The 15,854-nt window shown below is 42.0% G+C and overlaps 1 protein-coding gene across 1 annotated transcript in view; it reads right to left on the bottom strand.

Moving 5' to 3' along the window:
- The window catches only part of src (v-src avian sarcoma (Schmidt-Ruppin A-2) viral oncogene homolog), a 47,114-nt gene extending 34,879 nt beyond the window's left edge, over nt 1-12,235 (bottom strand). The window contains exon 1 of the mRNA XM_049581391.1: nt 11,837-12,235. The gene's annotated coding sequence lies outside the window, so the exon portion shown is untranslated. The remainder of the gene's footprint in view (nt 1-11,836) is intronic.
- Nucleotides 12,236-15,854: the final 3,619 nt, after the last annotated feature.

Genomic DNA, 15,854 nt, shown 5'->3' with positions numbered 1-15,854 from the left:
GTTTCCTGCTTTGAAACCCCCACCTCTGAGATTCTTGATGTCCTTGTCACTGTTACCTTCAAATCACAAAAACAGTTCCTACTTACTTGCACAAAAAGTCGTCCCCTGATTTTCCTGAGACCTTCGACTAACCTTCCTAGACTGGGTGTGACAGGCATGGCTTAGTTGAGACAGACGGAGGACATTACTGTAATTTCCTCCGCTTAGCTCATCAGGTTTGTTGCAAAACAGCAAATAAATTCCAGCACATTAACCAATAGTTACCATTGCACAATTAAACATTTAACAGTCTCGTGTTTATAAGGAAGGGAAAGCATAATGTCAAATGGAACATTAACCAACCTCATGTTAACACACATGCCACTGTTTTGTAGCCCAAGGTCTCTCAGCTGTTCCCTGATCGCTTGTGATGAATACAGACAAGCATCCAGCAGCAGCAGCTCTCCCTCTTCCTGAAAAACTATGAAATCTGAGGCATCTGTGGCATGCACAATACCGTGACTGTCGTGCAGGGACCCCAGGGTGTTCACTGTATTGTGCTGACGGAGTAAGAAGCTGTGTATTGTTCCTCTGTGGCACACTTAATACCAAGAAAAGACAGAATACTTTACTACTGTATTAGTGATTTCCGCTCTACTGCTTCTGACCGAGTGGCAACCTCTAGGGCTGAAAAATGAAGACAACGTCAAAGTACTAAAAACTTCTGTTAATCTAATGGCTCCTAGAGTCAGTCAATACCCATCGACTCCCATATTAAAATGCCCAACTTCACAGCAGAAATAGACATGTTTACAGCCTGGTATAACAAACAGGATTGTTCCCTATTTATTTCCCATTCATGACAGCTGTGTGTGGAGGTGAATTTTTTATATAACTGAACTGTTAAAATGTTATAAATGTATAATTAAGGGCATGGCCGCTTTCAGTGATGGGTGGTTGCCGTCCGTTGACAAGTCACTACCACAGCGTCAGTGTAATTACCATGGTTTAACCCCAGGGTATGGGTGAAGATGTAGCTGTAGCTGCCTGTCACTATTTCAGTGTTTTTAGTTCATGAAAGTTAATTGAAATAAACAATAAGTCCTTTTCAGCATTTGGTTGTTCTAAAAGACCTTCTAAGGAGTCAGATGTTCTGTTTTCCAGTCAGTACCTGAAAATTGCTGGCAAGAATTAGCATTAGCATTCTCACAATTAACCATAACTGTAAATGCTTATTTATTTATATGCATAATTAAGGGCACGGCCACTTTGAGTGATAGGTAAATGCTGTCCGTTGGTATCGTAACATACATTTCAGTGTGTTTTCAGTTGACAAAAATTCATCGTAAAAGTTTTTGTTGCCTAAAAACATCTTGATAAGCGTTTGGTGGTTAGGTAATGTAACCATGACGTAACCCCATTTTTAGTTCATGAAACTTAAAGGTAGCATTACTGTTGCCTAAAAGTCTTGTTCAGTGTTTGGTTGTACTAAAAAGATGCTTTAAAGGAGTCAGATGTTTAGTCTTTTAAGTCAGTACTTTTGTTTTTTAGCCTGTTGCTAGCAAAAATTAGCAAAAGCATTATCACAATTAACCATAGCTGTAAATGCTTATTTATTTATATGCATAATTAAGGGTGTGGCCACTTTGAGTGATAGGTAAGTGCTGTCCGTTGACATGTCACTACCACGCAGCAGTGTTGGTAAGGTAACATAACAGACCTACATGTTGCTATCTCAATGTGTTTTCAGTTCATGAAAGTTAATGGTAACATTTTAGTTGCCTAAAAAATGTTTTGTTCAGCGCTTGTTTGTACTAAAAGACCTTCTATGGAGTCAGATGTTCAGTTTCTCTGTACAAAAGTACATTTTTTTCGGTTTAAAGCCTGTTTTTCGCTAGCAAGTAGCATTAGCATTAGTTTTATCAAAGATAACCATAAGCCCTTTTTACACTGCCTGTTTAAGGTGTGAATGTTGTAGTGTTATTTCTCATATTGTGGGATGGGGGGTGGGGGGGTGGGGGGCAGAGTTGTATCACCTTTATAGCAGCAGCGGAGGTCGTAACAACACAGAATCGACATCGATGTAAAAGGGTAAGCCAGCAGGACGGAACCATGGACAGGATGTGTGTGATGTTTTGATGTGTATTGTGTGTGACCCATTAAGGTTGAGCTGAATACTCAGATGAAACAAGTATCTGGTACAAATAATGTACTTGTTACGAGTACGAGTATCATACGAGTTAAATGTGCCATTATCTGTGCTCGTAATTGGAAAATCCTCATTTGGGTATGTTTAATCTGTTACTCTTCTGATAAAAAATGATCTGAAGCTCAACTCTGAGGCTGTTCTTTAAATACTTTTAAATACAACTTCTGATCAATCCATGTAAATTTTAGGCTTAAAATAAGACCTTCTAACTAGGCTCAACCCACGCATGAACTTCGCCCATTCTGAGTACAGATACAGACACAAATACAGACAATGGAGTACTTGTTCATCTCAATGACCCATAACTGGAAAATTTTAAAAAGCAGTTAATAGCAGTTAGCAGCTAACTCAAAAAGAAGAACAGAAGCAAAAAATGTCTGCAAATTGGCAAGACAATGAGGTCCAAGAGCTCTTTACCCTCCGAGCAGGGAGCAAGATCAGCTACCATTTAACAAGGACAGTAAACGATTGTTATTGCTGCCGATACGCATGCTGTCATACTAGAAGCTGACCTGTTGTGCTACATGTCATGCCCTTCATGTGTTTTTTTGCTTCCAGAATGCTGGCATGCTGTCTAAAATCACACACTGGGGTGGCATGATGCTGCTGTTCTTTGGCTCTGTGTAAAAAATTATCTCTCTCTGTAAAAAAGGCTACAGTTGTAAACGCACTGTGCAAACTAAGCTAGCAGCTAGCAATAGGGCTATCTCAACCCTTTTGTTTGAACATGGTCAGTCCAAATATTCAAGATGGCGACAGCCAAAATGCCAAACTTGAGGCTCTAAAGCCGTAGTTCACAAATAAAGGGTAACGTTTCTGTGGCTGCCTCCATTATTTTAATGTGTCTATGCTTCAGACAAACATCCAGGTTGTGTTGTTTCTGGGCTTCACTCAGACATCCGCCTCGTGTCCTTTTCTCTCTGCACCCTGGCTCCGCTCTCATCTAAATATGGTCATTAAGTGAACTGCGGCTGATGAGCTGCGGTCATGTGTTCAAACAAGAAGCGGGGAAGAAAGAGAGGGAGCGAGATGGAGGAGAAGGAAAAGATAATCCTCAAGGGCTCTGACTACCCCCCCTGCAGTCTTCCTCCCTCACACTGTCGTCCCCCCCTTCTCCTGCACTCTCTCCCCCATAATTTCTCCAATCCTTTCAGGAGCTTTCCAAAAGGAAAAAGGTGGAAATAAAGGATTTCAATTCCTCTGATGTGTCAGCCACATGTCTCATGAGGAGGAAAAACATCCTTTTTCTACTTCCTAGATATCAGTGAACTGGTAGTCAACTCAAAGAGGTGGAGAAACATTTAGAGACAACAGAAGCTCTTCAGCTGGTACATGACAAAGATACTAAAGATGCAGCATCAAAATCCTCTTCAGCTATTGTGCGTTATCACACAGGCCTATGTTTTAATGCTTCAGTATGTTGCCAGCTCAAGCTCCATGATAGCAAACCCTCAAATTCACCCCCTCTCATCACATTTCAAAGAGGCAGCATTTGATCTGCTCAAGTCCGCAGAGACTTCCAAGTGCCTCATGCTTCAGTAACCCAGGGCTTTCACCGTTTAACTTCTTGTCTGCACAGCCAGGCAGCGAGAGAAATCCCTGCAGCCCAGAAATCTAAGGCCCAACCCAGAGGGAATACATATAGATATAGATATATATATATAGATATATATCTAATCTATATATATATATATATATATATATATATATATATATATATATAAATAATACATAGAAGAGTAGTTCTGATAATCAAACAACAGGCTGGATCACAGTATATATACATCGCGATATAACTGTAAACTAGTTCTAATATGAGAAAGTGAGCCAGGTGTGCATGTGTACGCATTGTCACATGCCCAGGTTTGTTGCAGCAGTGCGACTGAGCCAAGTCATGGTTGAGGAATGCAGAGCGGAGGAAAAAGGCGAGTCGCAACTCCTCTCCTGCTCGAACAGCCCAAAGCAGGAATGTACAGGGAAGCAGGTAGAGACACTGTCAGATGCCCGGGCTGCCCCCGAGCCACAACATGCCACCCACCCCAACGCATTCCCTTCACTGTCTGTCAGGCAAAGTAGCAGCCACGTTGTAAGAACAAGAATGCGAGTCAAGGTCACAGCACACTGTGGTTGTTCATTATGCCGTGAAAAAAGCTCTGGACCAGATTGTGCTTATTGTTAACACAAAATTAAATGCATGCTGAGGGTGGGATCATCAGCTCAGTCTGTGTCTCCAAGAGCATCTCTATTATTATTATCTAAATGTATATATTCTGCGACAAAGACTGACAAAACTGAATATTCGAGCGGGGGAAGAACAGTTCGTACAAATCCTGCAAAACATTTTAAGATCGAAAGAACAGCACAACCTCTGTGCTTATGTGCAGATGCAGGAGTATAAATAAAGCATGCTGTATCAACACTTCTATGGCTGCTTTGGCTGTATTGAAACTAAAAACAAGACACAAAGATCCCAGCCCCGCTTCCTTGGAGATAGACAAATATGAGCTGCAGAAAAAAAATCCAAACACCCGCCAGCCATTAAAATTTTAAAATGTGCCCATGTCACGCTTCATCATCAAAACATAACTGCTCCCAGCTCAGGACATTTCCATAACAGATTGGAGGGCGAGACCCCCCAACACTGGAGTGATTTCCTCCATCGCTTTTAAACCACCCCTTTGTTCACAAGGCACTGATTTCAATATTCAAATACGACTCAGCGGGGTGGTGAGGCGGCGAACAAGACGCTGACTGCGAGGCAATCAGCGCAGAGCGGGAAGTTGGTGGTGGGGCTGGAGCTGTCTGTAGGATATGGAGGGGTGGGTTGACTCAACTGGCCCTGCTGACAAAGAGGAAGACGGCCCTGGTCTGTATCTGATCCAGACTCACATCAGAGGTGAGGGCGGAGGTCAGAGCCGAGAAGAAACAGATTCTGTACCTGTCACATTTAATACAGCTGAGTTCAGAAACAAAAGGTACAACAAAGAGACGATACATAATAATGATAACAATACAGCTTTTCATTTGACTTCCCGTTTCAATAACAAAAATGGTGGTGTTTGCTTGTTGCGCTAATGTTCTCATTGATTAATACCTAAAATTAAAGTAGTATCAAAGTGAATGTATTTTAAAAACACCAGTGAGTGCAGGATTTTTTGCTACACAACAGGCTTTGAGCTGTAAAACTAAATTTGAAGTGATCACTGAGTCATTGGTATTGTTTAGCAACCTCCCACAGACACACGATGGTCATTCTGTGATACCAGAGAGTAAAAATATTGCACCTTTAATACTGATGCAAGACCATAAAAGCAGGTGAGGCTGCAACTGATGACTTTTTCTGTTATGGATTATTCAAATAATTTTTTTCTATAGACAGTTTGTTTCATGGACCATATATAAAGATGGATGATGCGTCTCCACTTCCTCCCAGAGTCACAGTATTGAGGTCTTATGCATACACCCGTCCTACCCAATGCCAAGCAACGCCATTGATTGCAAGCACATAGATTTACACACACACACACAGCGATCAATCATGACACCACACCCCCTTTTATAGCATCAAATAAGTAATTAAAACCACACTTAATAGAAAAATTCAGGGCTGAGTTGAATGTTTTGACACGTTAATTCTTGCCATAGTAATCGATGGTCAAATGCTCCGTTTTTCTATACCATCACCCCAAAAATCCCACATAGCCCATAAATAACAAAAAATAATCCAACATAATTCATTATGCATCAACAGTAAATATTATTAGTTATTCTCAGACAAAGAAATTTAAACTTTAATGACTCAAACGCGCTCACATCTAACGTCAGTCACCAGCAGCCCAGCACTACTGAAGCTGGGACACTTTGACCATACATGATGTAACTGGCTTACAGTTACGTTAGCAAGGTATCGAAAAAGCCAAGCATCTGAAATTGTTTTAAAACTTGTGAAGATGACCCCCAAAAAGTCAAGTGCCAAATATGCCAAAGGAAACTGGTATGTCAAGAATCTACAACGAGCTTGGCAAATCACCTGAAAACTGTAAGTAAGAGCTTAATGGGGGGTGGAGTTTATAACCTATACTGCAGCCAGCCACCAGGGGGCAATCAAGATATTTTGGCATCATGTTTACGGAGCTGTCATGCAGTCCGTCTTTATATACAGTGGTTTGTTCAATAAAACATCAGAAAATAGTGACAAATGCTCCTCAGAATTTCTTAAACAAAACACTTTTGTTCTTTCACATTGCTTGTTTTGTCCAACCAACAGTCTGAAACCCAAAGATGTTCGGCTTACTATCACAGGAGAAAGTAAAAAAGGCCCTTACAAACCTGCCAAGCACCAGAAGTAAAAAGCTAACGATAGGCTGTAACCAAACTACACCACGGTTGCATGACGTCATAGTCACCACCACCACGAGGCTGTAAAGCCGCGTTCAGTGTCATGACGCTCTCATGAACTCACGACACATACAGAAGTTTCAAATCTCACAAAACGGGTATTTACCAATGTAGTACGTTTTATGTCGTAGCACAAAAGTCTCTTGTGTTTGTGTTAACCACAGATCTTATTTCAAGCATCGAACCAAAAACCAAATACACAAACCCAATGAATTTACGACAAGGGAACCTGAAGTGCGAAAAATGCTAACTCAATTTTAGGCTTTAGGTCTCATTCCTGCACCACTGTATCGTGAACCCACATGCAAAAATGTGTATTTTGAACAAGAAATTCTATACAAATACGTGTTTGTTATCAGGTTTTGGTCAGATTATAAGATCCACCCGGGGCAGAGGCTGGGTCTGACGGGGTTGATCATCTCTGCAAGCATTGGATCTGTATAAAAACTCCCATGTCAACATACACACTGCAGTGATTCTCAGAGGATGGAGAGCCTTGTGTATAAAAGAGGGGGGAGAGCAGCATGCGCTCTTCCCAGCATCTCATCATCCTGACCAGGCTCGCACAGCTGCGCCTACACAAAGCCGTGCATAGAGGCATCTCTCTAAATGCCAAAGACGCTTTTCCTGTCACAAGAAACGTGCACAGAGCGATGGGAATGAGGGTGTGAGAGTGATCGCTTTTCCACAGAGGCAACAGTGGGTGGATTGAGTGGAGCTGCGTGGCCTGTGTCACCCTGGCCTGTTCCCAGAGCAGAGGGACAGGAAGTGGCGAGGGATCCTGGGAGGATACAAGCCCTCCTCTGTTTTTCTGTATCAAACCACTATCAGATACTTCATTCAAATGACCAGCAAGCACAGGCCCCTCTGACAGAGAGCTCGGAGGGCTATGTCAGAGCGCTTCAGTTCTGCATCCTTATCATTCAACTGCCTTTACTGGGCACAGCCGAGCGGCTTTGTGGCTTCATGTTTGAACATGCATCTACTTTACTCCTGCGGCCACTAATACAGGCGGTAATATAATACAGTAGAATTAACGTGGAAGTGAAACCTAATGGCCGACAAAGTGTACACTGTAAAGAAGACAACAACGACTGACACAGAAGTAGGCCACTGACACATAAAGCTTAAACAGAGAGACAGACAGATGATAAAGCCTGACAGGATGGGAGGAAGAGTAAGAGAACAGGTGGCACTGGCATTCCCATGCTCAACTGTACGCCCTTGAAAGTGGCTGGGCACTAATTAGCACCAAATCTGGGCCAGAGCGACAGAAGTTTAGTATCAGCCACATGAAAAATTCAAAGGCTTTTGTCAGCAGGAAGCCATCACAAATCTCATGCCCCCCTTTCGTGTATACTCCCTCTTTCTCTCCCTCTGGAGTTTATCGCACATCTCGCTGGCAAACTGAAGAGGGGTTGATGCTGGCATTAGACAAGTGTTTTGTTTGTTAAGTACTCCGAAGCCAAAGGGGAATAATGTGTTGTTTCAACAAAGACGAGGCGCGCTGCTACTACTAGCCCTGACTCATGTACAGTCGTGCAGTTTGGGAGCCCTCCTTTTGTTATATTCCTCTGGCCAATAAGCTAGTTCCTCTTTACAATATCACAACAATTACAATATGTCCTCAGTGCTCAATGCCAATTAATCCTCATCTGACCTACAGGAAAGTGGGCCACTCACTAGATCAAATGATGAACTCAGCAAACCGCCAGCTAGAGTGGAGTCTGTTTAAAGCAACTGCTCAGTTCACTTCAGAGCAGAGGCAAATACACACATCACGATCAAAATGCTTGGCCGGGATGCTTGAGAAACAGTCTCTCTATAGACCACCACTAAATGGTTCCCTTCCATCTCCCTGAATAGGTGCACAAAGGCAATTTTGAAAGTGGAAGCGACTTGTCTTAAAGCCGCCGATCCTCCAGGGCCGGATAGCTGCGGAAACAAGCAGCTCATTGATGCCAGGCCCAGTGTATCACCCTGACAGACAGACCACTCCAGTATGAGGGGAAACAAAGGGGGCCAAGTCCACAGCCACGTTGCCAATTAGCAGGAATTTCGGCCTCAAGAGCCACTTTCCACCAATCGCGTTGGAGCTGACATAAACATCTACGGCTTTCACTGGCGAGCATTCATGGGATTCCAAGGAGCATTAGGTTCCCTCTGTGGAGCCTGAAATCTGGCAGTTAGAGAGTACAATGGACCATCTCGTACCACTTTGAGAAACACTTTGTACTGGTTGGCTGCATTGCCCAGTGCAGAAATGCTAATAGCCTTGTGACACTGGCAACATATTGGTCCAGTCCCATTTCTGATGGAGCTGGAGCAGAATTACAAGATCAAGTGGTTGAAATTTTCCCCTATAAAATGGGACTGCCCCTCAAGACCCTGATACATCATCTGTACTGTCACTGATGGCATTCATGTGATGGTATTAATGACACTTGCCATTTATCTGTTGGAGATAGAAAACCATGGATGCTCATTATTTGTGTACGACTTGAGTTTCACACCATCATTCGATCAAACATGGAGTGCTCCAAGGATGGCCGACGCAGAAGTTAGCGTAGCCCTGATTCCCTCAATTAAAAGGCAATGGGATTTTTCCATTAGCTTTTGGTTTATTGCAGAAAATACATTTTGTGGCAAATGTTTTCTTTGGCAAGATAATCTTCACAAGTGAACACCACTGTTATGATTTCTGAAGCCTAAATGCAACAGCCAGTAGTGAAAAGCTGACATTAGGCTATCAGCAATCGAAATACACCATGGGCGCATGACTTAACATTTGTTCTACAGCGAGGCTGCAAAGCCATGGTCCACGAGATGATGTTCTGCAACCACCTTTTTAAAGACACCTAAAGGTTTCAAGATTCACGAATGGGGTATTGACTTCTGTATTTGCTGTAGATCAAAATGTGAAAGTCTCTTGCTTGTGTTGACAACAGATCGTATTTCAGGCATCTTACCAAAAAAACATTCGAATAACCCATTGGCTTTGACAGAGGAAACCAGGAGTCCTAGAATGCTAACTCATTTGATCTCTCTTGTATAATCGTGGACTATGGGAAAAATGCTTTTTGGACCACAGGGGATTTTTTCGCTGCAATACCATGAATGGCCACTTGAAACAAAAATTTGCTGCAAGGCTGAGCAGCTTTGCCCAGGGCCTAGACAGAATGGGAAAATGTCAAAATGTGGGAATGTCATGCACAAATCATCAATAAAAATGTTACGTTTGCTAGCTAGCTCATTAGCTATTGAGACTTCAACACAATATTGGCGTTTATTTTTTTTGCTTTGTATGTTATAAAGAAAAGGATCATAACACACTGGTTGACACACAATTTGACGGTAATCGTAATTTTCCAGTCTTAATTAATAAAGAAAAAAAACATTGTGTGGCCTTGTGTGTGTGGCTATCTTGCCGATGATTACTTATAACACTCGGTTTAGAGCGTGCCTCTGAAAAAAACTCAATTTGGAGGGCTGTGTAGCCCTTACACTTCGCCCTAACCCTCTATTCCAACAATTATGGCGACACCCAACTCTGTGCAAAATAAAGGGGTAAAAGCTAAGTGGTAGAGGCAACGGGTGTTTTGGCCTTGAGTCTTGGCTTTACAGTAGGTGGAGTAACTATCATGAACTGTGTATGCCTTTGTGACCATGCTAGATGTGTGAACTGAGCAGAATGTGTGACAGAAACAAACAGCAAGCATAAGTGAGAATCATGCATTCATGCCCTGGGGTGTTTATACGCAACAGGGCTTCATCCCCAGCATCAGTTTGCACGTCATTGGCCTGATACGCAATTTAAGGATACTGAATCCATGGGATGTAATATGTTTGTGCCTGCCTGCTGCCAAACATCCTAATTCCTTCAGGAACATATTAAAATATATATATAAGCACAAGCGAAATCTGTGGAGGATTAGCCTAATGCATGACTGATAATCAAATGCCTACAAATGGCAAATTTATTTCAATTTTTTTTTTTTTTTTTATAAATTGATGCCACAGTGAAACAGGTCTCTGGTGAGATGTTTCAGATTTCACAAAGGATTACAGAGACAGTACAAACAAGCTGCGGGTTTATACACAATATTTAGGTTTTAGGCAGCTCAAAAGCTCCGACACACACTGCAATAGTGGCACAGCAGGTACAACTCTGTGTGTGTGTGTGTGTGCCAAGAGAACAAGAGCTGTACAAAGTCAACTGTCACTATAGCAAATGTGTCATAGCGTGACGCACAAATGTCTGAGAGTACATCAGGCCTAGACGCTAAATCAGGGTTACATTTCTAGATAGGTGACAACAGAGTAAGTTGGCAGATCTGTGCGTTGATCCTGGATCAGCAGGCAGGACTTATGTGTACAGTGCATACAGGCCAATGTCACAATAAAGACACAGACAATATGGACACAATCTATACGTTCAAGGACACGGCTTACAGTAGCAGACCGTACAATTACTCTGAGGTCTATACAGTCTTTTCTATTATTAGTTGCCACCACATTGGAGTCAATATTTGGGCCTTTGAGTCATGTTGAGTGGGAGAGACTAATCCTAAGCATATGACAGCCGTGTCTTTAAAGTGTGTGGGCTCCTGAGGAGAAAGAAAATCTGTGGCGGTCTACGTGAACAAGCAAATTTAAGGCAAGACACACAATATGTCTCATTCATCTGCTCCCATCTTCTCACTCACACATAAAAAGTCCAGCAGGTAGCCCGTTAAAAAAAACTCTCACTGCAGAGCCACCACAGCTGCCAGCTTTCACTTTGTCTTGTGAAGGCTTCCACCCAGGGAGCCATTTCTCTTAAAACTGAGAAGAAGAGTGCTGTGTGGTTACGCTCCTATATGTTCCCCAAAAGTGCTGCTGCAGAGCAGGGACTGTATGGCTACAGTATGTGGCCTAAATCAAAGGCTGCAGCTTGTGTCTTTACAAAAAAAGCTCTGATGAGTCACTGTAACTCTCAGACTGCTGTTGTTGCTTTGATTTTGGTGAATGAAAGTGAGGAAATTACAGTGACTTTAATTTACTGATCAAAATTAATCATGTTTGCAAATGTCACTGGTGATAATCTAGGTCATGGAGGTGGAATTGAAGTAAAAAAGAAACATGCAAACAACAGTATTCTGCAGCACAGTTGAGATCAAACCCCTCATTCATTTTTAATTAACCCCTGTCTGCCCTGCCTGTCATTACTCAAGTCACCCGCACTGAAATAACAAGTTTGGAGCCACTCACCCTGACGCGCAGGCTACCAGAGATTTGGTGTCGTCGCTCTTCTGACGATCAGACAGGCGGGTGTCGCATCAAACCATCAATGAACTGATCAGAGGAAGCAAAAAGCTCACAGATCCTAAAATCAGGGTGTTTGGAGCAGCAGCGGCAGCAGCAGCAGAGACAGTCGGTGCCAAGACGAGCGACAGGAAAGCGATGAGGAATCCCATTCAAGTGGAGGGGCGGCCCGGTGAGGTCATGACGGGGAATGACTCCGAGGCTCAGAAAACATCTTTCAGTCACGCATCAATCGGTCACATGAAAGTGGAAATAGCAGGATTCCCGATCACAGATGTGAAGCTGCAGGTTTTCCACACAGTCGGCTTCCGTGCAGGAACACCAAATCAAGACCAAAACACTGGGAGGTGATTTTAGAGGCAGGCAGGGGCGGAGACTCCTGCGGATTGTCGGGCTCTGATTGGTCGGATGCTTTCAGGCACAGTCGAGTCCTGATTTAGGTGAATGGTGTTCCAAGGAAGTCCCTGCTCACCTGAGGGTGCAGGTTCAAACGTGGCTCAGTGTGTGGACTCATTCATATTATAACCTGTGATTTTGTTTGTGCATGAAAATCAGCTTCACATCAGACATGTTGTTTTAAAATGAAAGTAAAATCTTTGTTTCTTGTATTTATAGTGTGACTTATATTGTGAGCTGTCTGCTGTAGCCATCATGCAGACTAATTAAAATTAACTGGACTCTGTGACGGTTAAAAAGAAACATGTTGTACCATATCAAAATCAGAAATCATATAAGTCCCTTTGTACTTTTGTGACACAATGCTGCCACCTGCTGGTCAAATCAGGCAGCGTGCCTTTGAAACCTGGAGTCACATCACTTTCTTGTGCTGCTTTCAGACACCTTCCGCAAGTATTTAACCTTTGAACCCTGAGCTGTTTTGTGCAATGTCCTTCAGAAACATGGGGAAATAAGGCAATGAGCAACTCGTTAAAAAGTGTTCCACAAACTGCAAAAAAAATCATATAATTAGAAAGATCTAGATTTAGATTACTTTTAAAAAGCTGGGGGAAATTATATTACAGATTATGATAATGTTCAAGCTCTTTTTCCAGGTCATCTCCTTGTTTGTTTTTAATTTTTCACATTTTATTAAAATTAGAGATGTACCGATATCACTTTTTCCTTCCTGATACCGATTGCGATCCCTGAGCCTTAGGTATCTGCCGATACCAAGTACTGATCCGATATCAGCGCCTAAAATAAAAATGGATGGGATATGAATCGTTGTATGTCTCAACTCCTAAAACTCTATGTAAAATATTAAGAAATAAATACATAATAGTAGAATGAATGCCATAAATCTTTTTTTAATCATTATTATTCAGTGTTGACACAGATCAAGACACAGGTTAAAGTGCAGCCACACAATTTGGTAAAAATAGACATTTTAAAGGCTACAGTAGAATGCTTTTTAAACGCCGCTCCGTTTCCGTTTGCCTGTAGCGTGCGTGTGCGTAATGACATGAGGCATTACGTGGTATCGGATTGGTCATAGGCTGTACTCGCTGATACCCGATACTGCCTAAAATGCAGGCGTTTCTGATACTGTATCAGTACAACTCTAATTAAAATCTAAGAATTGGCATCTTACCAGAGGTCAGCAGATGTTAGTCAGTCCTGAAGAGGTATGTTGTAGAGGATGAATGTATGTATCTGATTTTAGTAATAATCTATTTGAGGTATTTAGTTAAAGAATCAAGGGCCGTATTCCCAAAGCTTCCAAGTGCTAAGAGTTGCTCCTAGTGACAAAAGTCTGAAAACATTTTTTTAGAATTGTGACATTTTTCCCCTTAAAGTTAAGATTTGTAAAGATAAAAGTTATTCACAAAGCATCTTAGACCTTAAAAGAGCTCTGAAGTTGAAAAACTGTTCGGAGCAAGGAGGAGGACTTTTAAGAGGCTTAAGAGTTTCTTAATCAGAGGAGAAACACAAAGTGGTCAGAGAAATATTCTCCAAACACTGGATGACAGTGACTCAATGAAAAGATGCTACAGATCAGATCATGCAGGGATATGTGTGGTCAGTCTTTTTGGGGACACACAAACACACATTTCTCACCTAACACTGTAACACTAGAAATAAGCCGATCACAACACTAAGATATTTGGAAAACTGGGAAAATCCATCAGTGCAGCAGTGATGACTTGTGTCTGTCTCAACCATCCATCAGCAGAGAGATCACACTAACAGTGACAACACTTTCACAGTCAGCAGTTCATTTCATTATGTTCACAGCTTAAAGGCTAACACAAGGTTTTGTCTTTGACAACCAATCACATCTTAGAATATAATGATGAAAACTCTGTCTGTGTGTCTGTTCCATGTTTTTCTCCTCACTGACTTGGTCAATCCATGTGAAATTTGGCACAGTGGTAGAGGGTCATGGGAGGATGCCAATGAAGCAATATTACATCAATTGGCCAAAGGGGGGCGCTATAGCAACTGATTGAAATTGCAAACTTTGAATGGGCATATCTCATGCCCCGTATGTCGTAGAGACATGAAACTTTGCACACAGATGCCTCTCCTCATGAGGAACACATTTGCCTCAAGAACCCATAACTTCCAGTTATAGAGATTTTCCGCCATTTTGAATTTTTTGAAAAACACTTCAAATGGATCTCTTCCTAGGAAGTTTGACAGATCTGCATGAAACTGGGTGAACATAATCTAGGGAGCAATATCTAAAGTTCCCTCTTGGCAAAAGTTGGAAAACTTACTAAAACTGAGCTTCTATAAGGCAATGAATATTGTGGAGGGCGTGGCTCATCACATAAAGGTGTAGAACATCTCAAGGGTTTCACCCATCACCACGCAACTTTGTAGGCATATGACCACACATAATCTGAGGGGACCCCTCCATTATTGACCCCATCAAACAAAATGGGGGCGCTAGAGAGCTAATTTCTTATCTAGGCCTAACCGCCATATGGATTTTTACTAAACTTGGTAGATATGTAGAACAGGACGCCTCAAGGTGACTGGAGAAATTTAACTCTAACTGGCAACTGGGTGGCGCTATAACAACAGAAAAATGCTTCAAAATGGCTAAAATGCGACCGATCGCTGTGGCGCCCCCTGTGGACCAATGTTTTGGGGGTTTTTTTCTAATTTTTGGTGCGACTAAGTCATGGTATGGTATGCTGTACTCAGTGGGTATGGACTAGTCTCTTAAAAGAATGCATCATACTTACTCTGCATTTCAATACCCACACTACCACACTATATAGTATGCCAGAAAAAGATTTAGAATGTCCAAATACATAATATGTGAAAAGCACCAGGATCTTCCATTTCATCCGGTCCGATTCTGCAGTATGCAAGCCAGCATGCTTTTCTGGCCATTCTGACCCACAGTCCTCTGCACAGCGGATGATACATTATGTCAACTGAGCCACAAATAGATGACAGCTCATTGACAGCTCTCAGAAGTCACAATGACAGATGACTGCGCATTCAAATAAAATAAAATAAAGTAACAACGACAGAGAAATGCAGATGTAATTTCACTGTTGCAAATATAAAATGTTAGAATTTACAATCTGTGTAGTTAAAACTTTAAAGTTAATCTACATGCATTGCAAATAACAACAACAGAGCTCTCCGGGTTGATCTCGTCTCTAGAGAACTCGGTGAGTGGCGTTTGTTTTATCGTCAAAGTAACGGATATCCGATATTCCGATCTTGGGCTTTATAAATAAAATTGACTTGAACTGAAAAGGAAGAGGGTCAAAGTTCAGTGTGTAATGTTATGAGACAGTTTATGTGCATACTGCATGCAACAGTACATATTTTATAAGGGCAGCTGCAGTACCTACTGAGGTAAAAAGAAAAAGCATGTGATTCAAAACACAGAAAGGGGTCAGCCACACCTCCTCACTAAGGCAAAACTTTCTGTTCCTTCCTTGCTCAGAGCTGCTCTGAGAGCTTTCCTAAATCCCTCCTGGTCTGAGACTTCTTATTA

Source organism: Epinephelus fuscoguttatus, linkage group LG7 (assembly GCF_011397635.1).
Source record: "Epinephelus fuscoguttatus linkage group LG7, E.fuscoguttatus.final_Chr_v1".
Lineage (NCBI taxonomy): Eukaryota > Metazoa > Chordata > Actinopteri > Perciformes > Serranidae > Epinephelus > Epinephelus fuscoguttatus.
This window is presented reverse-complemented; position numbering and strand designations above follow the sequence as displayed.